Below are 9,037 nucleotides of genomic sequence, written 5' to 3' on the forward strand. Positions count from 1 at the left end.
CTTTCTTTTCTTGCTTTTTTGAAGGCTTAGAAGTTTGAGCCTCGATTGTCTCCTTCTTGACAGTTACTCGTTTGCCTCTGCCACTCGGTTTATCAAGAGCGTCAAGAGCAGTTTGTTGTTCTTGTGTAAGAACTCTCGGCTCTGTGGAATGCAGTTTGCTGTAGTCTGCCATCACTTTGCTATGCTGAGTAACACTTCTGTACATCGACTCCGGTATTGAACCATATTGAAGAAATTTGACCGGGTCTGAGATGATGATCTTGTTAGTATGGAAGGTGGAAATTGTCGTAATGAGATCATCCTTCATCAATGGAATCTCCAAAGTATCAATATTCCTTTGAGTGATGATGGTCCAGAACCTCCCACAAGAAATCTCAGATTGACGTGTAGATGTGTTAAGACTATGCACGACCTGAGACCATATGATGGATCCATAATCCAGATTCAAACCATGGTACAATCTGGAAAGAATAGGAAAAAACCCCTTGGTTGTGCCATCAGATCCAGCACTCCTTTCGGCCAAGCCGTTAATCAACAAAGTAAGAAGACCATTCCACTAAGAGGGTAAGCATGACTTCTTGACTTTGGCAATGGTGGTCAAGACATCAGTGTAGCCCATCTCATACATCATTGAAAATAGTTGTGCAGTGGTGATGAAATCAGGAGAAACCACCAAGGAATCCACTGCAAGACTCAATAAAGAACAAAACATCCCTTTTGATATGGAAGCCTTCTTGTTGTGGATTTAGAAATAGATACGTTCCTTGTTCTTGTCGTAGGGTGAAGAGGAGTAGACTTGCGACAATAAGGACATTGGAACCGCCTCGTACCAGGTTAGGGCAACCACCAATGGAGAATACTTCAAACACTCCACAACATGAAACATATAAGAATCGTACATGAAGGGAGTAAGTTCGATGATCATGTTCTGATTTGGTTTGATGGTGAGAAAAGAAGATGAAGCGGTTTGATCTTGTGCAGAAGATGAAGTCTTCATTGTTGATGAAAGGAAGAAGATGAATAATTTTAAATCGCCGTTGCTGGTGACAATTCTTTGAAGTAGTAGAAGACAATGAAGCGTGCAATCCCTTTATATACCGTTGGTAGGAGAGAGAAAATCGTGACGATTTTAATGTTATCTTCTAAAAAGTAGCCTGAAAAAGCAGGATTGGACAGGCTGGACGTTCCTAGGTAGGCAGCAGCACGCTTGCGTATGGTGACCGTTCAAATTCACGCGCCCAAAAGATTTCATCAATCTTTATTTGAATTAGAATTTACCACCTAAACCTGAATTGCCCTTGATTCACTAAATGAAAAAAGTTATCAAACAGAGCATCAATCGAATGGGAAAAATTAAAAATCTTCGTGCATTATAGTCACAAACAATAAAGAAATAAAGCAAATGTATTTGGGTTGTGACTGATATCTGACAATCAGACGAAAAACAGAGGATTTCGGGCAAGAATCGCTTCCTTTGAAATCAAGAGAGATTCAAAGTGCTTGTGTGGATTCCCGAAAAATACAATCAACTGTTTGTTAAGAAACATTGAAACGCTTCTTTTAATCATAGGCTTAGGGTAGCTTATCTTCAACCGAACTTCGAGTCTTAACATAAAACCGAACGTTAGAAGAAGTACCTGTGAGACCGACGTGATCTGTTGAACAGGTAGGTTGGATATATTATGTAGTGACAAAAGAGAATGTAGAAATCTCAAAAAAAAAAATGGATCTCTTTGGGAAGAAATGCCTTGGTAGTAGACAATTTCATAAAAGACCACTCAAAAAGAAAAAAGAGATTTCATTAGGTGCGTAGTAAGTGCTTGAATAACTAATTCACCGTTAATTCCTTATTGGTGTTGAATTTTGGTTTTCACTCAGCACGTGGTATACGTATCTAAGATCATAAGCACAGATGTTGTGTAACCATAAACCTCAGTGGTAAGAATCGAGAGTCTCAAGGGTTACATTTATGAACCGAGAGTAAATGGAGAATATAAGGGAGGTGGGTAAAGAACAGAAATTACCTTCTGCTAGATAGATATGACCATGCAGAAAAACTCTTAACTCATTTGAGAAGAGTAAGCTAGCTCTAGACGGAGTTGTTATAATCAGCCTGATTGGGAAGAAACGATAGGTATAGATCGAATCATTAAGGCTTGCTCAAGGTCGTAGAAGCTTAGGTCAACATGCAACAACATGCTTCTAGGGACCCTTAACTAGTTCTTATGGAAACTAAATATACCTGCCTTAGATCCATATTCGGTTGTACTGGTACTCAAATCACCTAAAAAGAACAAGAAACACACCATACACACCAAAAAGACAAATAACGAGACAAAAATATTTATGAATTTTTTTTTGAATTTTTCTAAAAAATAATAAAAACAGAAAGATAAAATATTTTTGGATTTTTGAAATTTTCTGAAAAAGAATAAAAACAGAAAGATAAAATATTTTTGGATTTTTGAAATTTTCTGAAAAAGAATAAAAACAGAAAGATAAAATAATTAAGTTTAAATAAAAGACATGAGAAAAGAATGTACAAGATATACAACCGAAACCTTATCTTAAATGACTGAAGCAAAATAGACCGAACGTTCGGCTCATTTCGGTTCCCTAAAATTCTAAAGCCGAAATAGACCGAGCGCTCGGTTCATTTCGGTTCCCGAAAATTATGGAGCTGAAATAGACCGAGCGGTCGGTGCATTTCGGTTCCCGGAATTTAAGGAGCCGAAATAGACCGAGCGGTAGCTCCATTTCGCTTGTCCAATTTTTAGTAAGAGATTTGAGGATTCGGTACCGACTCTGATTCCAACATACTAAGGCCTTGTAAGATTTTGTTCAAGAGAGCTTCAGGTAATGCCTTAGTGAATATGTCGGCTAGTTGATCATTAGATCGAACAAAGTGTACTTCTACGTTCCCATCTTCAACATGCTCTTTAATGAAGTGCTATCGAAGTGAAATATGCTTAGTCTTTGAATGTTGCACGAGATTGTGAAAAATCCTTATCGCACTTTCTGAGTCACAATAAAGAGGTATCTTCTTCATGATTAGCCCATACTCTCTCAGTTGACTTTGAATCCAAATGACTTGAGAAGTACAAGAGGCTGCAACCATATACTCAGCTTCGGTTGTGGATAACGACACGCAAGTTTGCTTTTTGGACTACCAGCTAACACGTTTTCCATTGAGAAACTAGCATCCACCTGTGGTACTCTTTCTGTCCAGTCCACATCCTCCAATATCAGCATCAAAATAAGATTGAATGAAGAATCTAGATATTGAAAGGTACCAGAGACTGAGAGAAGAAGTTCGCTTTAAATATCGAAATATATTCTTTACTGCAACCATGTGAGGTTCTCTTGGATTTGCTTGAAACCTGGCATAATAACACACAGAAAACATAATGCCTGGTCTACTAGCCGTTAAATACATAAGTGAACCTATCATTTGATGATATTTTCTTACGTCAAGAGCCGTTTTTTCCAGACATGGTGTTAGTTTAGTGCCAAATGCTATTGGAACTTTTACTTTTAAATCAACCGTCATTCCGAATTTTGTCAGTAAGGTTTTCGTATAAGTCTCCTGGTTGATGAATATACCTTCTGTGCCATGTCTAATGTTTAAACCAAGAAAGAAATGTGTTTACACAAAATAATGATATTTTATGTGTATTTTGTATGATAAAACTTACTTAGTACCCATACTGCCATGTATAGAAGAGGGTCAGACATGAGACATGAAACACCGGAGGGCATGATAATTTTAGCAATTAAGCTGTTCTGAAAACCAACAACCTTATACGGCCCTTCAAAGAATATTTCCCGTACCGTAAGTAGTAGAGTAGTATATCATATTTTTGTGTGATTAATATCGCATAAAAATGATGATGTTATTTGTATACACAAAACATTTAGACATACGCGCGCGCGCGCACACACACACACACACACACACATATATATATATATATATATATATATATAATAGTACAAGTAGTACATGTATTCCCTCCGAAAATATGTAGAAGTGGGGCCGTAAGATTCACTTTTGTAGCGTGAACTAGGTTCGTTGGTGTGAAACTTGTCGTGAGAAACAGCTATGTGACGTTCCCTTTGTTTAAAACAAAACACCAGGGCTATTTTTGTTACCTAATAAACTAAAAGGGACGTTTGGTGTTACTTAACAAGTGTGGGGTTATTTTGTAATTTAACTAAACCATAATGGGTTGATTTGTTAAAATAATCAATAATTAGGCTTGTTTTTCTAAGAAATTTCCAAGAAAATGTGGTTTTTAATTATTTTGAATCTATGTTTGGGTTTTAGACTTAGTTTGAATACAATTTACAAGTGAGGGTGAGATGAATTAATTTGGAATGGAAGTTTGGTCATTTTCGTTTCCTTTGTTACGTATTTAAGGAATAAGCCATAAGGTAACGGAATTGATAAATAGTTTTCCATGGAGGGCTGTTTTTAATAAATATAAATAACTATAGGGACTAAATGTATTTAATTGAAATGGAAATTTGGAATTTGAATGAGTTTGTCTTCTGCTTATGTACGAATCATAGAAACAACATATGACCCACCAAAAATCTACCTCTGTTTTGCCACGGGTTTTTATGAATCACTATTCTGTTTTTTCCGCTCAAACTGTTGTAAGTTTATCTATTCTTATTTTTAGATCTAATTGCATTCCAAATTTAGCGATAAGGACTTTACCAAGCAAATTATATGATGAAGAATTTTGTCTTCCTTAAAATCTCGACCACAATTATGCAATCAATTTCAAATGCTTCCCTAAATCTCATCTACGTCCCAAATATTCAATAAATTTAGAGTTTCTATTTTATTCTACTTTACTGCAATCATTTTTGAAACTGACATGAAGAAATGCGATTACATATGGTTCTTCACCCATGACCTTCTTTCTTAATGTTGCAATGAAGTTTCAAATGATATTAACTAGGTATCTACGATGCAAATACATAGGGTTTTGACAATATTGTATGTTTTTCTTACCTTTTCCTTGATTGAATTCACATTTTCTTCTTTTACATTCTGCCAATAATTTGATTGGAACTTATGCTTCTAAAGATGAATATATAATTAGTTTATTTTTGTAAAATTCGGTAGGTCTTTTTAAACATGCAATCTTTAGATTGTGGTGAGTGGATCTTGGTGTTGCAAATAAAACTGTTTGACTCACTTGATAGATGCGACCATGAAGCTTAAAGAGTATGCCTAATATTTGTAGGCTAAAATCAACGAATCAAAGGTAAACGATTTAAACATGTTATTTTCTTGATTCAACACCTTGAAAGCGTGTGATGGTCTACCGACAAAAGGAAAAAAAAGCTCATCTTTATGCTGCTATTTTTGTTGGGTCAACATCAATTTTGACTATTTTGCAAATCTTCTTGATTTGGATCTAGAAAAGTCTTCATCTCCTTTAGTTGGAAACTATATGTGCAACTTACTTTATACCTATTTAACAGTAATTGTTATTTGTTGAAACATAGTGTGTTAGGTGGGTGATCGTTAATTGTAAATTGGGGTTTGTTGAAAATTATGTTTCTTGTTAATTCTTAATTGTTAGTTGTTACTAGTCAATATTTTATTATGTTTGTTAAAAAGCAAATGTAATTCGTTAATTTTTTTTAATCAGATAATTTAAGTTTAATTTGAGGCCTCTTGATTGACTTTATATTCATTTGTGTTTATGGATTATGTGGATAAATTTTAGGTGTTGTTTGTTTTTTCTGAGGTAAAATATTTGCAGTGTGCGGATCATATGTGTAGATCTCTGCAGTAGAAGATGTGGACCAAACGTCTGCAGTCTGAAAAAAAATATTATTTGTTTTTTTAACATCTGTGGACTAATAAAATAAACTGAAATCTAAATAAATTAATTTTTTAAAACTTCAAAGTGATTTTTAATATTTTATGACTTTGTTATAAATAATTAACGAATCTAGATGAACTTTTATGTATTATTGTATAAAAAATAAATATAAAAATGGTATGAATTAACGTATATATTTGATAAAAACCAACAACTTTGGTTGTAAAGTTATAACTAAACATTATAATTAGTGATCATAAATAGATGGAAATAAACTTTAATTTTTTCAATTAAATCCATTAAAAACATATCATAAATATTTTCTCGAGAAATTGATGATACCGTATTAAATAATGTTTTACAAAATTTGGCAAAAAAAATATTAGAATATATATTATGATTTTTTTTTCATATTTATATAAACAACTTCAAGGACTATTATTTTAACAAATCTTTATTATAAATTTGTCAAAAATATCATGTTTGTATCGTCGAACATTTTTTTTATGTTTTGTAATTTTTTTTTTCAAATTGTTTATCATTAATAAAGTTGGAAAAAATATAAATTAAAAAAAAAACTTGAAAAAATAAAGATATATATATATATATATATATATATATATATATATATATATATATATATATATATATATATATATATATATATATATATATATATATATATATATATATATATATATATATATATATAGGCAAGAAGATGTCTGAAGATGTTAGAAGAGGACGCTCAGACATTTTTAGGTATGTAGTCTTCAAAAAAACAAACAGTCTGCGAAGGTCAATATCTGCGCGACACAGACAGAAGAGGCCATACAGATCTACAGACAAAAAACAAACACTACCTTAGAGAAGGTGATTCATTGATAATAGAAAAAAAAAATCATTTGTGTGGTTGCTCTCAAAATAAAGCATCAATGGGTAGTTTTGTCAAAGGAATTATCCCCTGGTTTGAAGTGGTTATTAGTGGCTTAGATTTCAAATATATCAACTAAGGGTAATTTTGTCAATGTATTCTTACTTGGTTGTGAAGCTATCCTCATAGTAAAGTTTAAACTATAAATTTATGTTTATAATTTTATGATTTTAGTGGTTTCTCTGAAGAACATGGATTAAAAAAAGACACGTACCCACCCAACTTTACTTATTTTTCCACTTTTCGTTTTCAAACTTTCTTGTGTATCGATATCCGATTTGTATGATGGACGACTGAGTTATAGTACAAATATATTTGTTGAACTAAAATACATATTTTCTTAGGTCTTATCATATACAGATGCAAGTTTAAATTTCTTGATCATTTTTTGGTTTTATTCACGGAGGATTCATTGATCTACATAGAGAAAAAGGGCGTCAAAGTAACGGAATTAGGATTGGAATGAATTAAGGGGTTTTAACCTTCAAAAGAATCAATACAGAGCTTTAATCTTAATCTATCTCTGATGCTTTCATTATCTCAATTACTGTTTTTTTATTTTTTATTTATTTATTATTTTATTTTTTTGCTTTTAGATATAAATACGAAGCTTTAGGATTGGAATGAATTAAGGGGTTTTTGCTTTACAAAACTGAGATGACGGGGTTTTGAGAGCAGAAAAGATCAGAGGCAGCCTAAACAGGACTGTTTGGGTTAACCATTTGCTCGGTAAAAATGGATAATTTGTATTGTATTTTTGATTTTTGTTTTTAATTAGGTTGTTGGAAATGTTGCACAGTTTAGCTAGAAAGGATTAAAAGACATTTAAGGTATAATTTTTTAAACTCCACAGTCAAAAGAAACTAAAATACAATATTTTTTGCAATTTATTAATTATATTTTATTATGTTCTTCAATTTTTTTTTCAATAAAATTTCAACAGGAATCATACCTGTAAATTATAGCAATGTACTTCAAAGTACATTGTTATTGTAGTGTAGAAAGGATAAAAAATCACTTAAATATATACTTCTAAAACTCCTAAAATAAAGGATTAAAAGTTGTAACAACTGAAATTTTTTGGAACAAGCAGGTTCTAAATTGTAAGCATGTACAAGTGAATTCACAACGTAAATTTGTTGCAATAAAACTGTGAAAGCCAAGTCACACCCTCGAACCAGACAGCTGAAACGTCTGAGGGCTCGTGGGACTATAAATTAAAATATCATCACAATGAATATACATGAAACATAACACAATCATGACCAAACATTACATAATACAACTGGTATTGTTCACATCAAGTACATTGTGTTAGATTACATATTCCAAAATATTAATAATTGTATGATGTATCACATTACACAGAATAAATCCACACACTTGAAGGTTTTTCTGCTTAACGGTTGCCTGAGAATACAACTTATTTTTAAAACATTCAACATATATAATGTTGGTGAGTTCATAACCAAGTTTGATTAAAAAGCTTTGTATCAATGGTATAACCCAGAAAATCCGATATTTTCTGTAAAATTCATTTACAACATGATGTGATGATCTAATATATGTGTGTATGTGTGATTTCAAAGCATGTGTAAATGAATGAATCCCAAAAGTTTTCCTTCTCTTGTATTTGATGTATGTAAAAGACAGTAAATGATGGTAATTCCTGGAAAATCCGATATTTCTCGATCTATAATAGTATTGTAATATTTGTATTATCACATGATTTGTTTTGTATTGCCACAATATATGAATTTGATTTCCCCTGAAAAGTATAGATGGTAATGGATCTCTATGTGAGTCATCATAACCATGCATGATAAATGACTAATTCGTCTATCTTGGTATTTTTCCAAACACGGGTTTTGATCAAGATTTTGTCACCTAGACTGGCCGAGTCTAACTGTAGTAAACAACTCAGGTGTGTGGGAGTCACCCATGTATAGATCTATACACAAACTCTCGCTCTCCCTCCTAGAGACTTTGATTATCACTACAGGCTACGACCAAACACTCAATGGTGTCGACCGATATTTCTCATTAGACCCTAATGATTTCCACATGAATATGTTTAATGTTAAACGTAGTTTGATTTACTAACAGTTGATGATACTTGAATGTGAAATGCACAGCCTAACAAACATGAATAAGGACAGCTATGTCGCGTTAAACACGTAAGTTATTTCTAGGCTTGATGGCATGCAAAAGGACACGTTGAAGCCCATTAAGCATATAATGAATCTCTTCGGGTAAA

The sequence above is a fragment of the Lactuca saligna genome, chromosome 3 (genome assembly GCF_052625555.1).
Source record: "Lactuca saligna cultivar CGN05327 chromosome 3, ASM5262555v1, whole genome shotgun sequence".
Lineage (NCBI taxonomy): Eukaryota > Viridiplantae > Streptophyta > Magnoliopsida > Asterales > Asteraceae > Lactuca > Lactuca saligna.